This window comes from Tursiops truncatus, chromosome 12 (assembly GCF_011762595.2).
Source record: "Tursiops truncatus isolate mTurTru1 chromosome 12, mTurTru1.mat.Y, whole genome shotgun sequence".
NCBI lineage: Eukaryota > Metazoa > Chordata > Mammalia > Artiodactyla > Delphinidae > Tursiops > Tursiops truncatus.
The window spans coordinates 16,550,203-16,576,228 of record NC_047045.1 but is presented as its reverse complement, the minus strand read 5'-3'; the positions used below and the strand labels follow the sequence as shown (position 1 = coordinate 16,576,228).

The window sequence follows — 26,026 nt, the reverse complement described above, 5'->3', positions numbered from 1 at the left end:
ATTATTATATAACTCAAACCTGTATAATAAGTCGATGTGATATTTTCTGTGTAATATAGGTGAAGAGCCTGGGTCCTAGTGCACAATAGTCTCATTATATTTAGTACTTACGACATATAGGGTTTTGTGCATAAAACAAAAAACATATTATGCATTTTAAGCAGAGTTAAATACAGTGAATTATAATAATAGTTGTTGGAAGGGCTGGAAATCAGATGCTAGACTGGTCCCCAGGGAATGGCTCACATAATACTATGAGATTCACATGCCAGGGGAAGCTGGGGAAATCGGAAGGTCGCCATTGAAGAGTGAGCTCGAGAACATTCGACCACAGCTGCAATCTTAGGATCAGTGAGGAAGGATTGCAGCAACTCCCTGAATACTGTATGGGGAACACAGCTGCCTCAGTGGTTAAAGTCTCTCAATACCCATCAGACTGGTGATTGGATGCTGGAATCTCTGTAAACATTCCTGGCAGTAGGAGACAGCCAAAGGCAGTATGGCGATAAGATGGCCTCCACCTCATTGGTGCATTCCAGATATCTCATGATCGCTTCTAACTGGGAGGCCAAAATCCTAGCAGGAGGAAAGGCTGAGAAGTAGAGTTTTAAGATTTCCAGTTATTAGAGTACTAAACAACATACTTGAAGGAGGTGGGAATAACTGCTGAGTGCTGATCTGGGCCATTATGTTCCCAAGGAGCATGATTCACCATGCCAGAGGTGGCTGGGCACTGCCAAATTAACTGTATTGCTCACTATACCAATTAAATATCATCTAGAATCAAGTGTTCAATTTCAAGTGTCACTTTTTAAAATATACATTGAAAACTAGTGTGTTCCTCGGTAGCCATTAAAATGGTAAGAGGTGTTAAAACCACATCAAAACAAGTAAGGGTTTGAAGTGGGAATGAAAATAACAATGTACAAACATCTGAGGACACAGGTATAGACTTGTTTCTGAGTTTCACTGTGTGGTAGAAGGAAGATCAATTAGGACAGGTTAACAAAGCAGCAGCTTTCGGGTTGGGTTTTTCATTTGAACTTCCATTTAATATTTCTTTCAAATCTAAGATTCTATGATCCTTCTAGATATTTGCAGATAGATCTAGAGTTCCTTAGTACTTCTTGAAAGGTGTAATAAAGTATGATTTTAACAGCCCCTTCATTTTCATTATTTTTTTACATTAATTCTATCTTTTTAAAAAGGGGTGTGTAATATTTTCATCTCTTTTACTACCTCTGTTCATTTTATTTTATTCAAAAATTCAGTTTTCATTATATGTACTTAAATAATGGCTTTATGTCATACAAAATTTCAAGAGAAATGTGCTCTGAACTTACAAGGCTTTTTTCATTAATATTTTAGTGTTTTTTGAAAATACTTCATTGTTAAGAATCGAATATTCCAGGCAAAGTTGTACAAAAAGAAGTGAAGGCATAGATTGGTAGTTTGGGCAATGGAGAATCAAAATGAATTCTAACAGGAAAAAATTCAAAGTATATTAATAATTTGAAAAGTAATAGTCCACAACTCAAGTATTTTATGGGCAGAAGAAACCTAGACTACTGAATTGCCAAAAGAGAAACAGATGAAACTAGAGATCGAATGATTTTGCCATATGTGGTGTCAATAAATTAAGGCTGATGTAACTTTGGCCTGTTAAGGAAGGATCCTTATGGACCAGGGTGGTGGTGGTTTTACAGCTTCAGCAGTGCAGTAGTCAGCTTTGGGTAGCTGCATTCTAGAAATAAATGATGAAGAAGTGCAGAGATGCAAGGAAACTGTTGGGTAAAAATAATTAAAAGACCTGAATATGGATACACAGGAATGATAAAGAAATTGTGCACTAAGTCTAAGAAAATATTTTAAACAATGTAGACAAATACCATAAATAAAATTCCTAAAATTAAAATTCATTTCATGTAACTAACCAATCTGGGAAACAGCGGTAGAGTATGTTTAAAAAAACACTTTTATATGAAAACCCTTGGGTTGAGCAAAAGCTGATAAATAATTCCCATCCTTTAAGGGAGAGATAGGAAAATAAACCTTTATCCCAAGTCAATAATTGCCAAAATGAGCAATACATTACAAATCTCATCCCTTCCAATGTATGTTATTTGCTAATGGGAGAAAAGAGTATAAATAATATCTTGAGAATGTGTATGCAAAATAAAGCAAAATTTAAATCAAAATGATTAGCACATGGACAAAGGGATATTTAAATACAACAGTTCTAGACTCATAGACATAGAGAACAGACTTGTGGTTGCCAAGGGGGAGGGGGAGAGGGAGATGGATGGACTGGGAGTTTGGGGTTGGTAGATGCAAACTATTTTATATAGAATGGATAAACAACAAGGTCCTAATGTATAGCATAGGGAACTATATTCAATATCTTGTGATAAACCGTGATGGAAAAGAATATAAAAAAGAATGCATATATGTGTATAACTGAGTCACTTTGCTGTACAGCAGAGATTGCCACAGCATTGTCAATCAACTATACTTCAATAAAAAAATAAACAAATACATAAGTTCTAATTTTGGTTATCTATGCAATATAAATTAAAGTATTTTTTCTTAAAAACCCAGGGTACTTTTCTCAGTATACTTTAGTTCTATTTCCTTAATTGACAGCGTTCATCCACTACCCCATCAATTGTGCACTGGTTTTCCTAAGCAGCATGTTTCATATATGGAGCTGAGCCTGCTTGTCAGCTATTGTGTGATCCTGAAAGTAATTAGCTTAACTACTTACCCTTAGGCTGTGTCTCTTCCTGATGGCAAAACATTAGAAAAACAGTTGAATGTTTTGATCAGTCAACCAATTTGTTTTCCTACACATAGTTGCTCAAATAGACACGGATGGGCAGAGGTGGAAAAAAAGGTCTCCATTAGGCCAGAGGTTATCAGCTTGTTGCTGTGACTTTGAAATATGAGATTTTCCTGTGGGGAAAGCAGAGGAGACCTGCTCTCAGTGAGGCTGGCTACTGCATTTGCAAGATCAATAACCATGCAAACATGTCCCTCTGAACCCATTACTTACTATGTGCCAGAACTATATTTATATATGCTATACGTATCTCATCATCAATTTTCTCAGCCTTCTGAGGTAGTTCATATTATTATATCATCTCCATTCTACAATTAACTGGGGGTGTGCACCAGACAAGCACAGTATTCAAACCCAGGCTCTTAACCATCAACTGAACCCTACTGCCTCTATTACTTGGCATGACAAAGAGATCAAGTAGCATCATCACTTTATTACTCTGAACAGAAAAATTTGCTTACACTTAAAATGGAGAAAGGAATTAATAATGTCTTTGGGCTATGGTTGGGTATATGGGGGAGGGACTAAGGAAGTAGGTCTAGGTTGGATGCTATCAGAAAGAGGGGTAATTGTATGATTGGGCATCCCAATAAATCTTGCCTGTAGAAAGAAGAAACTAGGACCAAGATAAAGCTATAATTTGTAAAGAATTAGCAGTCACTCATTTGGGCCAAGAGAAGAGGTGTTTGGCCTTTTGTGGGTGCCACAATCAACTTGTCTTTGTCTTTTCTTAGATAAAATGTTGAATTAGCCTTGCTTCCTATTTTATTACGGTCTCAGAGTAAGCTTGTCTGAAGTTGGTATTCTATTTGTGTCCAAAAGGACATAGTAACATGGCTTAGCTGTGAGTGCCAGGCCAACTTCTGAATGTCTTTGGTTGCTTTATTATTCCTTCTTGATTTCTTCAATAACTGCACATACCTGGGACCCCTTATCTCTCTACCTGCTGGAGAAGCCAACCAGCCCATGCTTGGGAGATAAATAAATGAAGAATTGAACTCTGTCATTTCATTGAAGTCCTTCAGAATTTTTTCCCATTTGGAGGGAAGAACAATCATATTTTATAAAGTAATAATAATATTTTATAGTTTAAATTGAACTCCAATACTTTCTTAAAGCCCTTTTGCATTGAGTTTATTTTGTTTTCCTAGGAATAAGTCCCTCTTTGGGATTTTGGTTTTCTGATCATATTTGTACTGTCCTTTAGTGAAGTTGTTTTTTACTACTTAATACCTGCTTGTCTGATGCCTTGTTAGTCTGTCTGTCTTGAATGGTGTTTGTCTATAGGGAGAGGATGAGCCCGTAAATCTGTTCTCAAGCCAGCCTGGGGGTTGATATGTTCATAAAATTTCTTATCTGCTTCCTTTGGACAAACTTGGTCCCAGGTCACCATTTCAAGACCTTATAAGGACTTCTTCCTCAATCTTGTTTTTGTGTTCCTGAGAATAGTTTCTGTTTTAGTTTCATCTACCCAGAATCAGGAGGTTTTGTCTGGTTCCTGATAGGTGATGGTTGGTCATTGACCAAGCTCCAGTGACAAAAGCTCACTCAAACACCCATCTCACAGACACTTTGTGAGCTCATGGCATCTTTTCAATCTAAAACTGTGCCTCTTCCAGGCCGTAAACCTGCTTCCTTTATGTTTTCTCACTATAATGCTAACCCGTGTGCATTCTTTTCTCTCACAATTTCACCAAAGACAATTTGGAATTATAGTGCTAACCCTGGGGATCTTTTGATCTGAACAAAGTTGTTCCTCTGAGAGGCAGCTTAAACCAAAAAGAAACAAAATTTTTACTGTCCAATGGTCTACTTTCTTTACTTGGTATGAGGAGACTTCTAAACACAATTGAGACTAAAAAAATACCGCTGATGCAAAATGTAAGAAGCATAACTCTTCTTGTGGAACTATTCCAATGCTTTCCTTCTATATTGCACTCTTTCCCTGACATCCTTTGCTTTAACCCTCAGACTCTTGTTCAAGATTTTTAGAGTGATGATCAAAAATTTCATATCAGAACAGTTGGATGAAGAGATTGAACTTTTCTGGAATATTCTTTCATTTGGACACTGGGGTCCTGTTTGATTTCTTCTTCATGGGTACACAGGAAAGCTACATATTCCAGCTGCTTGGGAAGCTGTGTTGGAGTCATATGACTATGTTTTGGCCAAAGGGATACAAGGACAATGACGTATGCCACTTCCAGGCATGGCTATAAAACCCCCTGCATAATCGTCTCACATTCACTCTCACTTTCTTTGGCAACGTTGATAGCCACCTTTTTAAGATGGCAACGTCACAAAATAGAAGAAGCTTAGATCCTAAGTCATCACTTGGAAGAAATCCACCAGGAGAATCATTAGACCATAATGTAGGTGAGAAACACATTGTTACTGTGTTAAGGCACAGAGATTTGGGGGTTATTTGTTTCAGCAGCCGATATTATTCTTCCTCATTGATGCAGTGCCCAAGTATTAACTCTCTGGCCCCATTTTTGAACTGAATAGATAATAAACATGAAGATAGAAAAAGGTACTTGAGAAAATAGAACATTATTTAGAGACAAAAACGTATCTAGAAATCTAATTAGACAGCTTACTTCATACATTTTAAACTTAAAGTTTGATACATTGATAAAGTTTTATTAAGCAGGTGAAAATTACATCAATTGGTATTAGTAAACAGAAGTTCTTTGAAAGAAGGGTAATTTGGCTTTTGAAGATTTCTTAAGTGGCCTCATTGATTTAGCAAACATTTATTTGACGCCTACTATGTGACAGGAACTCTCCTGAGTACTGGTGATACAGCAGTATAAGGAGATAGGAGATTATTCTAATGGAGAAGGAAAAACAAACAAATGAATAAACAGTTACAGTATTTATATTTTAGGAGGTTATAAGAATTGGATGAGAAATAAATCAGAAAAGGTGCTGGGGGGCTAGTAGAGAATCGTGCTTTTAGATAGGGTGGCCAGGGAAGCACTCAGAGGAGGCAGTTTATGAGCAGAGACTTAACTGAGGTGAGGCAGCAAGCCCTAAGAGAACATGATTACAGAAAGAACCAGACAAAGGCCCTGAAATGGGAGGATGCCACACATGCTAGAGGAACAGCAGGAGGCTACTGTGGCTGGAAAGGAGCAAAGATGGGAGGAACTCTAGGAAATGAGGTCAGATGAGTGATGTGATTCAGATCCTGACCAGCCTTGTAGACCATTGTACAGCATCTGTTTTTTGCTTTGATGGGTCAAAAAGCCACTGGAGGGTCTTTAGCATGATGCATCAACTGATGTTCATTTTAACACAACCACTCTGGCTGCTGGATTGAGATTAAACTATAGTGGCAAGAAGGAAGGGGAGATACTTGTTAGGAGACTGTAACTGGAATCTGGATAAGAAATGGCAGTGGCTTGGGCCAGGGTAGTAGCGGTGATGGTAGTCAGAAGATCCTGCACATATTTATCAGTAGGTCCAGCAAGATTTGCTTTTAGACTGGATATGGTGTGAAAAAAAGAGAGAGGAATCAAGAATGGCTCGAAATGGGAGGATGGATTTGTCATTAACTTAGAAGGCTAAGACTGTGGGACAATAGGTTTTGGGGGGGTAAGAACAGAATTTCAGCTTTGGTTTTGTTAAGGTTGAGATGCCTCTTAGACATCCCCATATTCAAGAGAGCACCACAATTTAACTTTACTAATATAATATCTTGAACAGTTCTCTGTTTGCTTACTGTGTGATTCTTTCTTTCAAAGAGACTTTGATCTCCTTGAAAACAGGGATGATATTTTAGATTCGTTCTTTATCTTCCACATTGTCAAGCACAATTTTGAAACCCATCGTTTCTCTGTAAGTCTGTTGATTTATTATGTAAAGAATCAGATAAATGTATAATAAATCAGACATGTGAATTGTTTCATGTAGACCATGTTTAAAAATTCATGTTAGTATTGTCTGTGTGTTAGCAGGCTCATGTGCCTTAGTATTCAAAGAACACAAGGAAAAAAAAATGTTTGGCAGATAGAAGAGAAAAGCTATCTAGCAATTAAATCCTGCATGGAAAATGTTACTTGAAGTGACTCCTGAACAATACACACATTTACAGGAGGAATCTCGTTTGTATTAAGTCTGCATTTCAGCTCATTCATAATGAGAGCTCATGTCTTAGGAGGCATAGCCAGGAAATATGCCAGAGACCCAGGGACTGAGCCCAGTTAGGTGAGACCCTGGCAGGCAGGCATGTAAGAGCAATCTTTCCTGCATCTTGCAAAGTTGATGGTGGGATTTTATTACCACACCAAGAGTTCAAAACCAAATTATGATGAAACGAAATGACCTAAGTAAATGGCTCTTTCTTTTAAAAAATCTCTCATATGTGTTCTGGAAGGAAAGAGTTCATTTTATCATTTTTTTGTTATCTTTGAATAGAGTATTCAGCAAAGTAGCTTGATTCAGGTATAACATAATCTGTGACCTTGTGAACCTAAATGTAAACACTCCCAGTGGATGCCAAATTAAACTGCTTTCAATTTGTCTCATTCTCTGATACTAATTCCCAGACACAACAGGTATTAATATGTACTGGTTGACTTGAATTAACTTGGTATAAAATGAAAAAAATATGTAAGGAGGTGAGACTGTAACTTTCACCTTTCCATGGGTGAGGATAACTCAGAGAGAACACTCAGAGAAACTTGAAAAAAGTGACACAAAGGAAAGATTTTACTTCTTATGAAAAATTGGGAAAAAATACATATGGTATTGTTAAACTAAAAAATATAGCTTATGTTAGCTAGAAGACATCAGTTATGCTCAAATGGTGCATTTCATCATTATTCTGTTAATTCAATTTCAGGTATTAGGTTCATGCTGAGACCAAAGTTGAATCCAAGGCTATGATCTGGTCTTACATACACCAGGAGATTCCTCCTGTTGGTATACGTCTCCCCAAACAGAGTATGTGACTAAGCACTGATAAAAAGGCGTGTGTTAATTCTTTCCTTCATTAATGACGTTATGGAAAGTTCTTATGCATTTGGAAAGGATAAAATTTCCCCTCACCTCTGTACATTATTCCCTTAGTTGTACAGTTTATTTTAAGATTAGCTGGCTTTGCCAGTTTAGGATTAATTATAAAAATGATAAATAACAACAGGCTTTTTGTTGTGGCTTGACTCTTTGTTTCTTAGGAGGAAAGATTATTACTTGGTATGACTGTTTTACAGCATAATGAAGAATTCATTTAGGGTCCTGGGTTTGAGGGTAGGGGCAGGGTGGGAAGTGGGACCCATTTTCTGATACTTTGCAATCTCGAGCCACTTATATTCTAAGGCAGAACCTCTCCAAGAAATTAATGTTAACATAGATACCTTTCTCTGCTAGATGCAGCTGAATTTTGTGGTCTTTGTGTTAATAAAGTTTCGGGAAAGGATCAAAGTCCTGCAAAAGCAATTAGAATCAAAATGAGTCATAGTGCTACAAGGTGAATTTGCTTGTCTACATTTACAGTACATACGTCATTCCAATGATTCTTAACTAATTGACACTATCACCATGTTTTTTTTGTTACTGTCACAAATCTGTTATACTTATGTAAGAGAATATTTTTATTTTGAATTTTACGTGTGAGCTGATAAAAGGAGGCTAGAACTTTTTTAAAAAAGAAACCTCACATTACAATATCATTTATTTTTTATGGAACTTAGTCTCTAGAATGTGCTTGTATAGAATCGTGTCCAGTAGTGTCTTACGATTTCTGAATATGCAGAACTGTGCCTATTTGTTTGGCTGAGGCCAAATATGTTCACTTTTTGCATCTACATTTTGGTCACTAAGTCCAACTAAACTTCCTAATATAGAAGACTTTTTTCAGGAGACAAATGTCCAAATAGCTAATAAATGTTATACCTTTCCATATTGGCTTAGCAATAAACAGGCAGGGAATAAAAAGGATTTCAATATAAATCCTTCACTGAAGCTGTTATTATTTTGAGCTAATCATATTAGAAATGCAGCTATTAAACTCCAAAAGAGCAAATCACTATTAGGAATGCAAAATAAACAACAGTACATCATTCCTGACATCTGTAATTATTTATAATTCTCCTAAATCCACCCCTCCATTAATAGGCAAGCTTAGATTAAAACCCTTAAGCATTTATTTGATATTAGTTGAGATCACATTAATTGTTCTTTGCCAGAGAGCAAAGTAGCTCCCTTTCCAGTGGGACTCTGATGAGATCTTGACCCAGTTGACTTTGGGATAGTTGAACCCAATGGCTCTACTCCTTCATTTGCACGGGGAAGAGAACCTGGCACTTTGACTACACTGCCCATCTGCTCTCTAGAACTTAAAGACACAGGTCCCTCGATCTCAATTCCTGTGGTTGGAAATCATACTGGTCCAGGTGCCCATTTCCTACAGAAACAATATGGAAAGAATCTGTACTCCTGCAAAATAATACTCCTTGGAAAAAATCTTTTGGGTTTGGAACAACTATTTTGATAAGCTGAATGGGGAGGGTGGTACGGGGAGGGTGGTACCACACCAAGGAGATGCCTGAATGAAACTAATGGTGTTTCCCTAGGAGTCTTTACAGAGCTATGTTTCTCTGCTACCTTCAGATGAATGGTGTCCTCTTTATGCAAGAATTGTTATCATTATTTCTTTAGCTTTTTTCTTTCTGTCCTGTACGGAGGTGAGAGGAATATAAGAGTGTGGGGGGCAGAGTTGGTTTGGCAAAGTTGAGGCGAGAGCTTACAGAGGGGTTGAATGTAACTGCTATTAAAGCAACGGAGTCTGGAGAAGAGCAGGATTTGAGGGTGGTTTGCCTTGAAATGTGCTATATATAAATCCCCTACTTCATTTCTGCTCTGACGTCTTTAGCAAACTTAAAATTGCTCAACAATACTGTGTATGAGTGGGCTTCTCCAGGCAGAAGTTGAGAGTACAAGAGAACTGACTTCAGCGTTACGCCAGAGAGGAAAATCTTTTGGCAAAACCAAATGAGGAGTAAAACAGACTGACCAGCAACTAGAATCTATTTTTGTTTGCCATGTAATTACAATTGGAGACGCAAGCCAAGATATATTGCCCCTCTAGTTCCTCTGCAGGAATGACTCCCAGCAGTGAACATGGAGTGCCATTTTAGGAAATGATAAACCTGGCAGACTCCGTCTGCCTGGACATATCCAGAATATTCTGCTCCATTCTTTTAGTGTGAGCATTTTCCTGGGGCTGATGAGACATGGTGATGGCAGGAGACACATGTGGCCAGATTCCAACCTGAAGGAAGCAAATCTAGACCTGTTGTCAGAGAAAATTCCTGGAACTAGGAACACTTCAAGCTAGTTTGGGAAAAAAGAGGCAATGGCATTTGTAAAGTTCTTCCTCCGGAATGGGCCTGCAGAATCAATGTGGATTTTTGACCAACACCACATATTTTCACATTTAAACCCAAAGTGATACATGGGAAATGTTACTCAATTTTGAAATCTTTATTATCTGAGCCGATCCCAGGCCATCAGAATAACCTGCTGACCACTAAAGTTTCTCAAATGCTTTGTTCACAACCACATATAGACCTCATGAAGTCTTACCTTCCATTAGAATGTAACCCTGAAATGACTTGTCTAGTCCCCCCTATTTGTGTGGAGGTTTCCATGATGCTGTGATTAAACACTTTAGTGAATTTTTCAGTTTTTTCCCTTCAATGGAAAGATAAATGTCTAGCTTTCAGTTGAACAAATTCAGAGTTGGTTTGATACTGATCTCCAAATAGATTTCAATTCAATGAAACTAATACTGATTAATTCTTTGTATAATACAAGCTTTATGCTAGGCGCTAAAGTAACTTAGGGAATCTAAAAATAGTGTCTGTTGTTCAGCTGTTCTTATGGAATTGGTTCAGATTTGTACAAACCTTCTCTTATTCAAAAGACTTTTGTGGTAGATAACTTGAGATTGTCTCTGTGAAGGTTCCCTACAGTATATTCACCCCATAGACTTTTGCCTTTATCAACCATGGTGGTCTAACAACAGTAGCAAAGGATCCTATTTTAGTTTTCTTTAAAAATTTTTTGTTGAGCATGTCTTTGACTTTTTTCACACTCATGGTCATTTATGTGGATGTTGCAGAATATTAGGTCAGTTGATCCTGGCCCTCGTGATGTATCTTAGCTCTTGGACTTTATCATTAATTTGAAAAATGAAAGTCACTTGTTACCAAGTGGTACTGCAGCAGTTTCTGTCTTTAACAGAGGGTATTTTATTTCATTTTTTTACACTTTTCTGAAATTTTATTTCTTTTTTAATTGAAGTATAGTTGATTTACAATGTGGTGTTAGTTCCAGATGTACAGCCAAGCAGTAAAGTGATTCGGTTATACATTTATATGTATTCTTTTTCAGATTCTTTTCCATTGTAGGTTATTATAAGATACTGAATATGGTTCGCTGTGCTCTACAGTAGGTCCTTGTTGATTATCTATTTTATATATAGTAGTGTGTATCTGTTAATCCCAAACTCCTAATTTATCCCTCTCCCCCTTTCCCCTTTGGTAACTATAATTTTGTTTTCTATGTCTGTGAGTCTATTTCTGTTTTGTAAATAAGTTCATTTGTATCATTTTTTCTTTTAGATTCCACATATAAGTGGTATCATATGAGATTTGTCTTTCTCTGTCTGACTTACTTCACTTAGTATGACAATCTCTGGATCCATCCATGTTTCTGCAAATGGCTGAGTCATATTCCATTGTGTATATAAACCACATCTTCTTTATCCATTCCACTGTCGTGGACATTTAGGCTGCTTCTGTGTCTTGCCTATTGTAAATAGTGCTGCTATGAACATTGGGGTGCATGTGACAGAAGGTATATTAAGTGGTACGCACTCTCAAGGGAGCACTTCCTTTCAGAAATGCTACACTCTATGTCCATAATCCTGTTGGAAGAGCAGTGATTCTGTGTAACTCAGTCTGTGCAGGACTTGATTTGTTAGAACTGAGTCTGCATTACCAGTATTCTGTTGACCTCTATGGCAAGAGCTTTCCGCTTGCATATTACAGTAGCCTTTCTAAAGAGATTTCTTTTTTAACTCCCATTATACAAACAGCAATACAGTCCTACTGGCTAGGTAACTTCCATTGGCTATTTAATGGCAAAATGTTAAAATTGACTTCAATCAACGTTACCTTTATTCAATCAAGAATACCTTTGACAGACTTCACTGAGAATTCTCCATAGAAGTAAATTCCATATTATATTGCCCAAGAAATTTCCAAAGTGGTGTGTATTCATTGCCTTCACTAGACTTTTAATTTAAGCCATTAAATTCTCTAAAATGTCCAATGTACAGTAAAAGAGTCCTTTTTAATACTGTCATGAATTTACCAAACGTGTGCATTCTAGGAGAGATCCTATAGTGAAATATCTTGAAGACATACCGATTAGGTTCCCCTTGATTGTTTTCAACACGGAGTAGTGCTTTCGGCATTTGAGTTTTGGGGATTCATCTCACCCCACACTCTTTGCTTTGCTCCAGCGTATTTAGTTTAATCAGAGTCAGCTCAAGTTTCACATGGAAACTCCAAGTCTGCTTATCAGGGTGCACCTGTTTGCCAATTTAGGTTGAACTTATGATTGTATGACTTGCAGCTTATTACCTCCCTCTAGTTTATTTTTTCAATAGGCTGCCATTCTGGTCACCAGAAGATGTTGAGATAGCAGAAACTAGGCAGGGGATAAGCAAAAGTTCAGCAATATTTATTAACTGAGACTAGAGCTAGTCTGAAGCAATTCTCTCTTTATTCTTCAATCCCATTATTTATAATTAGGAACTCAAAAGGTTATAACAATACGAATAATATGTAATGTTAATATTGTACTATATGTTACCTCTGGTTATCAATAACTTCAGTTTATCTGGTAAAATATATTTCTTGTGTAAGGTATTGGCATGGAGAGGAAATATTGAGGAAATGGAATATGCAGTTTCTTCCCCTTGTACAATTGAGACTATAAGATCTCATTTGATAATAATATATTTAATGAGAGGACACAGCCTAATAATATACATTGTTAGGCACCAATTTATCAGAGTAACTCCTGGATGTATAAGAAAAGCTTCTTATATTCCTACTATGTGGATGGAAGAAATTCAGTTCAGAAACATTAAGCACTAATTGATTATATGGTAGATGCTTGGAATACAACATCGCATAAGACGGACACCTCGTTCAAGGAACTCACGACTGCATGGGAGAATTGATCTAATCCCAACTAAATAGTCTGGGAAAGGGAGGCAGCTTTAGCCATCCATTGCTTCAACTCCCTGGAATAAAATCTGGCATTGCAACCCTTAAAAAAATATCTACGATCACATTTTCTTTTTGGAATTGGTTAGAAAAACATATAAATCAGACATCTGAAGTATGCACACAGAATTCTTGAAGCCATAAAGACAGTGATTTTCCTTAGTTTGCATCTAATAAAACAGAAAAGCAACCCACTTGACAGAAAGTGGGCTTCCTGAAGGCTCTGGCAGAGCCAGGTCTGCTGTACACAGTGCTGTACATTCAGAGAACAGCACTGTGTTGACACCCTGCAATAAATGGGACTCCACTGTTGCTGCTGCTGCCCCTACTAACTAAAGGAAGCACTTCCAAGATGCCTTTTCCAGGGCTAAGATTTTAATGACTTTCCTTAGTGCTGGTGGTTCACTCTAGCAAAGTACAGATAGCTCTTGGCAGCACACGTGGAAGGGTCATCCATGGACCTCTGAGTGCCATTGTGGGGCTTCCAGGGAAGAGTGCCAAGTGCTTTTTACAGTCTCAAAACAGCCACATTGGTTGGAAGGTGGAGATTGTTAATCATTTTTCACGATGAAGACAATCTTTGATCTTCCTACATTTTTGCTTTGTCCCAGTTCACACTCCTTTTAAGAGAGCCTTAAAAGGAAGGCTCTCTTGGTACTCTAGAACCCTCTATTGGTAATAATAAGCATTTTTGCCTCAAGGGAGGTGTGAAGAGAGATAGAGATAAGGAGCACATCGTAGCCATTTTAGTTTTAACTTATTTTATGAAATGTTTCCACACACACACAATTTTTATTTCAGGGGTTTAGCTGTGCTTCTGCTTTATTGATCGAGCACAACTTGCTAGGGAAATGGATAGAACATTAGAGAAAGACATGAAGGATTTAGTCCTCAAATAAACAAACAGAAAATGTGTGAAGCACTTTGACAATAATGGAATGGAAATTATGAATATATGCATGTTTCTAGCATTTTTTCCTTCCTCACGTACCATCTGCTTCTACTTAACCTCAGAGGGTATGAGGTGTGAGAGTATTTTATGCTCTCATGATGTACAATCGGGAAGAAATGGGGAGGAAGAATGGGATCGAAGTAGAAGAGCTAGGGAATCTTTAAGGAGAAACATTAGGAAGCCCCTTTGGTGTGAGGAAAGTGGATTGGAGGGAGAAGAACTTCATGGAGCGTTATTGTGGTCTATAGAGTCCCTGTTTGATATTTACTAGATTGCATATGAAAATTATGAGTAATTATGAAAGAGTTTTTTGTCTTCTGGACGGGATTTTCTAAACTGTCGTGCCATGCCAAGAAGCTGCATCACGTGAATAGTGAATAACCACTTACTGAGTCATCTATTCAAAGATAACTTTACTTAGTTTAGTATCCTTCCTGGGTATTTCACCTCATAAAGGTTTTCTTTAATTTTTATGGCATGTCTTCCATGGATCCCTTTGAAACAGAGCCTGACCAGGAGTTCAGGTGCCCTTGATTTATGTAGGGGGTGGTCTTCAGAAAAACCTCTCTAGGAGGGAGTGAGGCCGAGTAAGGAAGGAGAAAGAGGCAAGTGAAGATGTGGTTTCAGGTCAAGTCCAGTCTTGGTCTGATGCGTGGGGGAAGCCTTGGACTCTTCACTGCACTGAAGAGTGCATCCTTGTACCATAATCACTCAGCCATGGGTGTGCTAAAGAAAAAATTATCTATGACACTTGTTAAAGATGATAAGGCAGACTTTGTTCATGGAAGATTACTACAATGGGGTTTTGTAGTAGGGAAAAGAGATCGGACTCAATTCTGACTCCAACAAGGACAAGTGGAAATTTATAACCAAGGAGCAGGGTCAGTGGGTGAAAAATTACTAAGGAATAAGGGTTTTTTTGTTTTTGTTGTGGTTTTTTTTTTTTTTTTTTTTTTGCTAAACTGACTCAACAGAATTCTTGCTGCAGGCAGGCCAGGGTGATAAGATAATATCAAGGGTAGGGGATGAGAAATGTCATCAGATAGAGGGGGTGGTCAGATACCAAGGCTGGAGGATTTTTGCCAAACGGACTAAGCCAGATTCTTGCTTGAACTGGATTCTACACAGACAGACTGGGAGGCCCAAGGTCCAGCTAGTGGAGCAGAGGATTCAGAGGAGCCTGATGAAAGCTCAGTTAAGGGAGAGAGCCTTTGTCAGGTGGTGCATATCCCTCCTGGGTGAAGTGGCTTCCACTAGCTCAGGGCAGTTTTCTGGAGGAGGGCAACATCTATGAGCTGGTAGCCACCAACACTCACTGCAGCTGGGGCATGGGTAGATGCACCAGCTTGGTAAAAGTGGGTTGGTAAAGGTGAAGCACCAGGATTTGGATTTATAAGAGCTCTGGCACAGAGTTGGATCTGCACAAGGTGAAGTTGGCATCTGTGTTGGGCAATTTAAAGAAGTATAGTATTTTTCTCTTCATGTCAGTCAGACCACATGATATCTGGACTCCTTTACAGGGACCTTTAAGACTCGTGCCACGGTCTCCAGCCTCATTTAAGGACACTGTATTCCTCACATTTTATCTTTATCACATACCAAGCTTCTTTGGTTCCCTAAATCCACCATCCCTTCTCTCATCCATACCCTACTCCTTCCTCATAGGTACTTTCATTTGACTGTTTCCTACCATTCTTCTTGCCATAACTTAGATATCACTCCCTCCTGGAGGCTTTTCTTCATACCCTGAGTTAGTCATCGCCTTCCAGCCTCCTAAGGCACTTTGTACTGCCCTTCATAGTAATTTCCAGAATACATTTTAATTGCTGGTTGGCTTCTTTATCCGTGCATCCTTATAGACTACAAGTCTATGAGGGCAGACGTTGGCACCTGGCAAATAGTACATGCATTATGAATTTATATATGAATATGCAGAATAAATAAAAGAATATCTAAAATTTTCATTTTTATGAGAATGGATCTTTCTGTTAAAATGTACAATAATACAAAATACAGATTAACCCACACATCTAAAAGAAGACCTTCTAAGTCAAATGTAAGTTTTGGCGGGATCAAGAAAGAGCTAGATAATGAATCCCAATGATTAGGCTACAGATTTAGGTAAATGGTTTATCTCCCACACAATAGTAAATCTATTTTTCTAATGTATGTGGCTACTGTCATGCCTAATAACATGCCCGTCTGTATGAAAGCGTATCTGCAATCAGGGTACTGTTTATCTTTGTGCGTCATCCAGGAAGAAATGAAAAAGCCCAAGTATCATTGAGGAGGGATATGATAGAGGTCTACACAGTTTTTATCTTTAAAGAGAACCTATTCGGGAAAAGGCTGGGAACTGCTTGCCTAGAGCAAAACCACTTCATCGGATAGATCTGGATACAAGTACTGGTACAGTGTGAAGAGGAAGGGCGTGAGCTTTAAAGTCAGACAGGCTTTTGGTTTAGTGCCAGCTCTGATGCCAGGGTGACCTTGGGTGACACCATCACCATCCTCATTCTACAGGTTCATCGTTTGTAACAGCTGCTGTGGAAAGTCAGCGAGATTATGCCTGTGATAGGCTGAACACCGTATCAGAGCACAGTCAAAGCTCACAGCATTTGCTAGTTTTCACTATAACACACCGTGGTGGGACAGCACGGGGTGGGGCGGTTAATTGCTTAGCCTGATGGATGTGAGACTCCTGGCCAGCTTCATGAGAGGAGGTATCCTTAAGTAGAATGGTGGGGGAGTACAACGGACCACAGAATCCACGCATCGTTCCACGTGCCTTGTTCAGACCTGCATATAGAGTGTAAGAGTGTAATGACCATTGCTACATCTATTGAGCATTTTCTGTGTGTCAGGCACTTTAACTTACACTCTCTCTAGTTTTTACATTGTGTGAAAATTACATACTATCATCTCAATTTTACATACACGAAAAATAGGCTCAGAGACATCAAAGGATTTGCGCAAGCTACTACAGCCATGAAATGACAGAGCCAGGATTGGACCTAGATTTATCTAGCTGAAGGCAAACGTTAAGGTTGATTTTAGAAAAAAAAATATTTGAGGGAAAAATGAAACCCAGGATCTCGGCACTGCCTTTTCCTTTCCTCCGGTCCTGTTAGCAAGCCATTAGAATGTCACTAAAAAGTAATTTTGTTATGATTTCCCTTGACCCTGGTCTCCAAGGTGACTCCGCACCGTATCTCACTCCAGCTTCTCTAAGTGCTGGGGAACGAATATGCTTTGGGTTCCTTTTTTTTTTTTTTCCCCGGTACGCGGGCTTCTCCCGTTGCGGAGCACAGGCTCTGGACGCGCAGGCTCAGCGGCCATGGCTCACGGCCCTAGCCGCTCTGCGGCATGTGGGATCGAACCTGTGTCTCCTGCCTCGGCAGGCGGACTCTCAGCCACTGTGCCACCAGGGAAGCCCTTGGGTTCCTTTTGATTCGTTCTTTTTCTCTGTAATTTACTTTGCACTGTCCACCCTTATACTGGATATACATCAACCTTACAACCACAGGTATCTATAAAATGGAAGCATCTATTTAAAGATACTTTTTCTGACTCTTCATTTTATGTATTTGGCAAATGATAAAGATGTTCTCTGCACAAGAAAAAGGATACTACTGTATAAAGGCTCCTTATTTGAGATGTGAAAGCAGTAACCTTTAATGCTTAATAATCTTATATCTATTCCATTTTTCCCTTTGCTGTTTGACAGCTCTTTGTGGTGTGGAATATCAGGAAATGGGAGTATTTGGCATGAATCATTTTCAGTAGGAATTTTATTAGTCTTTTATTTTTCACCATATTGTAAATTTTCTGACATAACTTATATTGTAAAGTTTGCTGACATAATTGTCTTATAATCAGGACACATCTCACTACTTTTTAATAGACCAACATAGCATCAGAAAATTCCAGGGCTAGACGGGATGCTAATAATTATAAAATCTAGTTCCTCAAAGTGTATTCCAGTGTTCAAGGTTCTCACTATCTCCACCTTCTCTGTAAAAGGACAACAAAATGTTTGCATGCTTAAGTGAACTGTGGAAACAGTGATTTAGGATGAATTACAAAGGTTTCTTCTAAGTATCCGCTTGGCTAACCCACACTGCCTCTCTAACAGGGAACACAGGGTACAGGATTGCTCAAGTTCACTGTGTTTAACCATCCCCCTTATCCCACTCCACCCCCGCCCATCTTTCATGGACCATCATGTGGGGCCAGTATGCCTCAGAATACACTAATCTATTCAAATATTTGTCTGCAGATTAGGAAACTAAGCCCCAGAGAAGTTAATTATCACCCACTGTGAGACCATGGGCGCCTCCATGTATTCTTTACTTTTGTTGCCGAAATCTATTCACCTGTCCTTTAGGCCTGGGCATAGCAGTCAGACTAGAGAAGGCTTACCCTGCAGGCTACAGAAACTTTGGTAAAATCAAGCAATAGTCTCTAATATCAAGGTAGAATCGTTTCTGAAAAAAGAAATGCATTACAGAAGCAAAATCAAAACAGGAGTTTTAAAATTCTATTAAAATGAAGGATGGTTTTTGATAATGGGATTTGACCCAGCTTCTTAGTTCAGAAAAGTATTTTTTAATCACTGGAAAAACTAGTGCACTTTTGGTGTCTTGCATAAAATCTGATTTTTGAAATAATCAAAATAGTTCAACACGTTTAAATGTGCTAAGTGATCTAGTTGAGATTACTTTTTGAAAAAATAAAAAGTGATTCATGTTTGCAGATTGTATTGATGTAACACTAATTCTTGTCAGTTTTGTTTTTATTTATGGAGAAGTATTTAGTCAGGAAAGTCAAATGATTTTTAATATCTAGTTTATTTTGAAATAGAATGGATTATACCATTGACAGCATGTGAGCAGTTTTGGTAAAGTACTTATTTGGGTGTAGTATATAACAAGGCAATATAGGAAAGAAGGATAAGGCTAAACTGAGAAACTACTTAACAATTGTCTTTTTTCATCATATAATCAGGTAGGAGGAACAGCTGGCAGTCTGGGGTGCTCTTAGCATCTGATCATAATGTCCTTAGGGGTGTATGACACAGCAGTGAAGGAATTTCACTTCTGGCTTTGGCAATATTTACAAAAGAAAAGTCTGTAAGCAGTTTTTTCTTTTATTTCTGCAGTTCCTTCTTCCCCATTTCACCCCCATTCTTCTTCCCCTTCTTCGCAGCATCCTTTAAGTGTAGCTTGCTGAATTATACTTGGGTAGCTGCTAAGCAGTAGAAGAAAGTTTATTTATCTTTCTTTTCTTCTCTTTACTTAGCCATCTAGTTAAATCATTGGTCTAGTTAAATCAATAACGATATTTTATATTTGTACAGAATATTGTGATATATATAGTACTTTCACAAGCATTTTTATTTAATTCTTACAAAAATGCATCAGGTAGGCAGAGCAGACGTTGCTAATTGTCTTTACAGATGATGAAAATGAGGATTAGGGAGGTCAAGTGATTTGTCCAGTTCACAGCTAAAGAACAACAGACTAGAATCAGAGCCAGGTATGCTTTTTATTTTAATAAAGTGTAGACTGTGTTTTTCTCCACTACAAAATGAATTCATATGTATTATAAGATATTAGAAAAAGTAAAGAATAAGAACATGAGGAAAAATTACCTATTTCTCCAACATCCAGAGATAATCATTCTTCTGTTCAGTTGTTTTAAATATTTGGATTTTTAAAAAGTAATTTCAGTCAAATTGCATATATGCCTACATCCAAGTTTTTTTCTGGTTAACCTTTTTATATACGTATTTTTAAAGGTTATTATAAAATATTTTTACTTGACCCTTTTGAAAATACAAAAAGTAGACTTACTAATTTTAACAAGTTAAGCGACATAGGAGTCAATCATCTTCCACTCCTGACACCGGTTACCAGCCCTGTTGCATAGCTTGACACCCTTACAAATCAGCATATGTAAATTAAACTCTATTTCTTCCTAATTTTATATATGTAATATAACCATATAAACATATATAAACAAAATATATATTACAATATATAAATGAGATCTTAATGTACATATCATACATTACGTGCTGGGGTTGTCTTTAGTGTGGTATTTCTTCTTTTAAGAGTTGCTGTCTCCCTGACCCTTTCTTTTTTCCTCTTTCTACATTGCAGAGACATCAATAGAGGGTTCATGTAGTAAACAACATTTATTAAAGACATAAATGTTCTAAAGTACAGGAATGTAAAATCAAATTATGATACCTTCAACATGTTGAGCAAGTTTTATAGCTTTTAAAGGTGTTTAGGATGACTGTGTTATACTATTAGGAAACACTTATTAAGTATGTAAAAAATTCATAAAAATAAATTGGAAAGGAAATACATCAGAATATTGATGGCACTTTTCTCTAGGTGACATTTTAAAATTCAATTCAAAATTTTTATTAGTTTAAATAACCCAAATTATTAATAATAAAGAGACAAATTTTGAGGTAGAGATGGGATTCTCACCTGTGTATTTGCCCTTGATCTTTTCCTTGACTGTCCTACTCAGTGAAGTTTCTTATTTTTTGAACAGCCCTCTCCTAGTCTATGGTAATAATTCTAATGTGAATTATGAACCAATTTACTGTTTCTCTTATGGGATCCTCAAAGTTTACCTTTTTCCTTTAGTGAGCTGTTTATCAATTGACTAAGAAGACTACATTTTGGGAGATTGGCTTTCTAAACCCCCTTTTGATTAAATGGACTCTGACAGAATGTAAAAGAAAAAAACATTTTACTTTCTTCATATACTAGATTAGTGTCTTTAACATGTAATAGACGCGTTGATAATATTTAGCTAGGTTCTTATTAGTCATTTGGGCAATTAGGAGTACAACTGTGGGGCACTGAACTAAGAAAAAACACATATAGAAAATCACTCGAATTTAAAAACTTTCCTTAAAACCTTTGTGGTTGGCAGTACATTGCGAGACATTTTAGGAAGGCTCGTAGGAGCTCAAGAATATGCAAAGTAGCATAAGGTATCCTTTGCTCAAGCCTGGACATATCTCTTAACAGTACAAAAATGAATGCTTGGTCCAGTTTATTTTTAAATTTCTCCATTACTCTATAATGCGCAGAGTATATTGAAAGCATTCTATATCTCCTTTTTTGTGAGATGTGCATCTTCTATGACAACAATTTGTAACCAAGGCAACCAAACCTTTGCTTAATGTCCTATACTTTAGTAAAATAAAATGCATGTCATTTTAAGTACAGTTTTTTTCTTTTTAATAGAGATGGTTTGAGATTTTACTTCTAATGAAGATGAAACTGTTTATTATTCGATTTCCCACCAAATCACATCTTTCTAAGTGTTGATAGGGATCCTTCTCAGAAATATGATTGCTTCAGGTCTGAGGAGCCATTCTTCTCTCCCTCTGCCTCCTAAGCTTGACACGTTAACAATTATTATCAGATTTTGTTTTTGGTCTCCATCCATCTATGTGATTTGAACTTCCTTAATCCTGTTTGAAACACAAGTGAGTATAAATAAAGAAAGTATTCAAATTGAATAAGAAAGTGAAGCTATCCAAAAAATTCAGCCTGTAGAGATAATCAGCTGGACAGATTCAAGCTGAGTAATACCTTTATTTTTTTCCCAGTGGTTTCAGTGTCCCTATGGATTATCAAAATTAATATTGATGCTTTCTGCTTCAGATTTGAAGACCATGTTAGATATGTGCAATTTCCCAACATTCAGCTCTTCCAGGGTTCCATCGCCTGCTTTTTTTATTTGTAAAGTATTTGATTTGTTGCCTCAGTTTATCCATGGAGGACCTTTGTGATGGAGAATAACTTTTCCAACTCTTTCAAAGCCTTCAGTATGAGTCTACTTTCATTTCAGATTGAGTTGATTTGTTCTGTTTTCGACCACCAACAATATAGTGTATTTGCTGGTTGGTTCATTCAGTCAAAAGAATCTTTATGTCTCGGAAAGTGAGGAAGAAAGAAGGGAGAACAGAGATCAACTCTATTCTGTGGATCTAAAGCAGAGGATCGAACACACAGTCTTCCTTGTTAATTTCTTGAAAGGACGTGAGGAACTATCAGCCAGCAACCACGACTGTAAGAACCTTGTAAGATTCTCAAACTTGTTTTCTTTCTCCTGTTCATTATTTGTTAGTTCTTGTTATCCCAAACCGAGTGGCATTTAACAGCTTAAAGACATAGGATCGACGAGCTGGCCTCCAGAAGCTGCGAGACTGGGGGAGATTGGGGAAGGAATGGTAAAAGTGGGGAAAATCATCCAACTGCTCAGCAGTTTGAAGGAGATGGAGACAATTGTGCAAGAACTGGGTGAGTGAATGGCAGCACTGAAGGAGAGCTCACTGGATCCCTGAAGTCTGTACCATGGAAGAAAGAAGGATGACGATGGAGATGAACCAGAGCTTGAGACTGGCCAGCACTAACAATGGAAATGCCTGTGTGATCTTGGCATACAGCATCCTTTAGTCAGCTTCCCCAGGCTGATCTTGGCTTTCTCAGATGCTTCCCTTCCTGGATAAGATCACCAAGATTTTCCTACTTGCTCTTTTGACTTCACGCCATGTTGATATGGAGAGACAGAGGTCACAATCCTTTGTATATAATGAGGCAGGATGCAGAGAAAAGCAGGGGTGACCTCTGTGAGCTTTAGGTTTTTTTGTTTGTTTGTTTGTTTTGTTTTTTTTGTTTTGTGGTACGCGGGCCCCTCACTGCTGTGGCCTCTCCCGTTGCAGAGCACAGGCTCCGGACCCGCAGGCTCAGCGGCCATGGCTCACGGGCCCAGCTGCTCTGCGGCATGTGGGATCTTCCCGGACCGGGGCACACACCCACATCCCCTGCATCAGCAGGCGGACTCTCAACCACTGCGCCACCAGGGAAGCCCTAGTTGTTTTTTTTTTTATCTGTGAAGAGTAAATAATAGTATCTGTCTAGTAGTGTCTGTCAGCAATCAAATTTGATAATTGCTGGTCCTACTTTGATTGTTGTTTGTCTTTTTTATTTACATTTCTTGTCTTCTTAGTTGGTTTGTAATATTCTTAAATACCAAGATCACATCTTAAACCTGTTGTATCTCTGGTGCCTCATACTATGTACTCTGGACTCTGGGACTCAGTAAATGGCTTTTTATGAATGTTGTGTGCCGTTGGCTGGAAAATAGCAATAGCTAAAACTTATAGAGCACTTACTGTATGCCTGTCTACATTGTAAGTATGTTGTGTAAGTAATTGCACAACGACATTGAGGGCAATTGATCATCACCATTTTACAGGTGAGGAAACTGAGGCCCAGAGCTGAAGTAACTTGACCAAGTGGTCCAGATGGTAATATGGCTCCAGAAACCACTCCCTTAATCACTGTGCTCTACTGAGAACCACGTGGCATCCCTCACTAATTCCCTAAGTCACGGAAAGAAGAGGAAACATTTGTGCCTCTACACAACGGGCAAGGGGCCACCACTGCTTCTGAGACTGGAGTGATTTTTGTATGTGCTTCATACCCAATAGCAGAATACGTTCTTCTTTTCCCAGGAAAGTACGAGAAATAATCTGACAGTGCAGATTCAGGAGCAAGAAAAGTGTGGATCTGTGGCTGCTGTTCTAGCAGTTAGCTCTTGCACTTTTCTCTTCACTGAGTAGTTTCCACAGAGAAACTGTCTTGCTCTGCACACCTAAACAATAAGAACAAGAACAATCACAGCAGTGAAACACTCATACTAAAAACGTAGATCTATTCATATGCCATCACTGCTCAACTCATGAGTTTTCAAATGGAGGGAGCTGTCATCATGTTCATACATATATTATAGATTTATATTATTTATTTTAAATGGTGTCTTTTTCCTCAGAAGATCCTTAGGCTGTGCTGGGCAGAAAGAGGTAGTGGAATGGGAGGACCATGACCTGTAGGGACGGACAGATCTGTGTCCAAGCCTAGCTGTCCTGTGGATTAGCTGCATGAATTTGGTCAAGGTACTTACCTTCACTGAGCCTCCGGGGATGATAAGGCATGACTTGCAGGGCTCTTATGAAGGTTATGTTTTGAACTTCAAGCAAGTTGTATGGACAAAGAGAATTTTTCAGCTGCCCCAAAGTGAGCTTTGCTTACTTTACCAGGATGGCTGGTCACGGTTACCCAGACTCATGAAATCGTTACACAATTACATGTTTCCTTTTGGCTTCACAAACCTGAGCATAAGTTTCTTTCAGGGTCTTAGAAAATTCAAATGACAACAATAGTTTTTTGTCTTGGGCACTAAATACAGCACCTCACCTCCAGGTGCTCTAAGAAATCTGTGCATGTGCTATTCCATGAATCATCACGATTTTCTTACATGTTGCAGAATAGAAAAATATGATTATGTTGATTCAGTGGCTTAAAAAGAAGTTGTTGGGTTCTAATGAGTACTGTGAATCGAAACATACTCTGTATTATCCAACATGCTGTTGTGAATGTTAGCTAATCAATGAAATTACAGCAATATTTTCTTTTCCCAGTATTGATGTGTTCCATACAGGTGGTATGATCAACCATCCCAGTTTCCTGGGATATAGGACTGTCAGTGCTAAAACTAGGAAGGTCCTTGACAAACCAAAACAAGTTGGTCACCTTACATATAAGGGTGAGAGGGAACTGTGTTAATATCAGTTACACGAATCTATCTTCTGATAAATTCATTAAAATTTTAAATAACTATTTTTACTTAGTTGCTCCTAAATGAAGTGACTGTGGATTTTATTTTCAACTTAAATTTCTAGGTTTTATATTGTTTGAAGCTTGTATCAGAGTAGGTATAAGAAGTTATTAATGGGAACATATGTATATGTGTAACTGATTCACTTTGTTATAAAGCAGAAACTAACACACCATTGTAAAGCAATTATACTCCAATAAAGATGTTAAAAAAAAGACGTTATTAGTCTTTTTTCAAAATTAGAGAGAAAATTGTAGGTTTCAGTGGTTCGAGACCTAACCAGAAGATAACTTTAAGATTTTATAATTGGATTCCATTCCACGTCCTTCTGCATCCCAGAAATGGCCATCTCAATGCCTGGGCCCATCGCATTATACTATTACTGTGTAATTTACAGCTAGAGTCCACTTTTTGCCAGGTTTTGAGCCATACCTAGATTGTAGAACAATTTTAGGAAAAGTTGTTAAAAAAAAAAAAACACAAGGGAAAAACCCTCCAGAAAACTGTCACTACTTATCAAGAATAAGAGAAAACAGAGAATCTCAAAAAGAACAAAAGTAATTTTCTTTTCAGTATAGGACAATCCATTTCTCATTTTCTAATAAAAATGCACAAAGACTGAAAGATTGAGAGTTTGAAATTGAAATTAGTTTTTGTTCTTTTGGAGTGGGCCTTTGATGCCTTTAATGTGTCTCTCCTGTTCTCTACCAATTTAGTTCCAACTTAACATCTTGGAATCTTCATTATAATCCTACCTCTCTCTTCTGCTTACCAAAACTAGTTCATTATAATCCTACCTCTCTCTTCTGCTTACCAAAACTAGTTCTCAGAAACGACGCAAAATTAGTTCACACTGCTGTGTGATAATGTAGAGTTTAAATAATTATCCATCCTCCAGAAATTCCATTTTAACATGAGTGAGTTTCCTAGTCTAAGAAATAGACCTCTAAAGGTATGATTCCAGATACAAGGAATTCTAGGCATAGGAGGACAGAGGTGAACCTTGCTGTCACCTCTGAAACCATACCATGGAATAATCATTTTCCTGAGGAAAAATCAGGAAAGAGGTTTTGCCTGGTCATGACTAAAGGCCCATATCTGAGTCCAGGTGTAACTTTGAATTACTTATCAACTACTTCTTCAGCAGCAATTCTCAATGTATATGAAATACATTGCCACCTTTGAATGCCTAGAGACCAGACTAATTTT

General features: G+C 37.9%; 1 long non-coding RNA gene across 1 annotated transcript in view; it reads left to right on the top strand.

Annotated features, from left to right (window-relative positions):
* LOC141276075 (uncharacterized) overlaps nucleotides 1–26,026 on the top strand; it is a 296,015-nt gene that overhangs the window by 66,028 nt on the left and 203,961 nt on the right. The window lies entirely within an intron of this gene.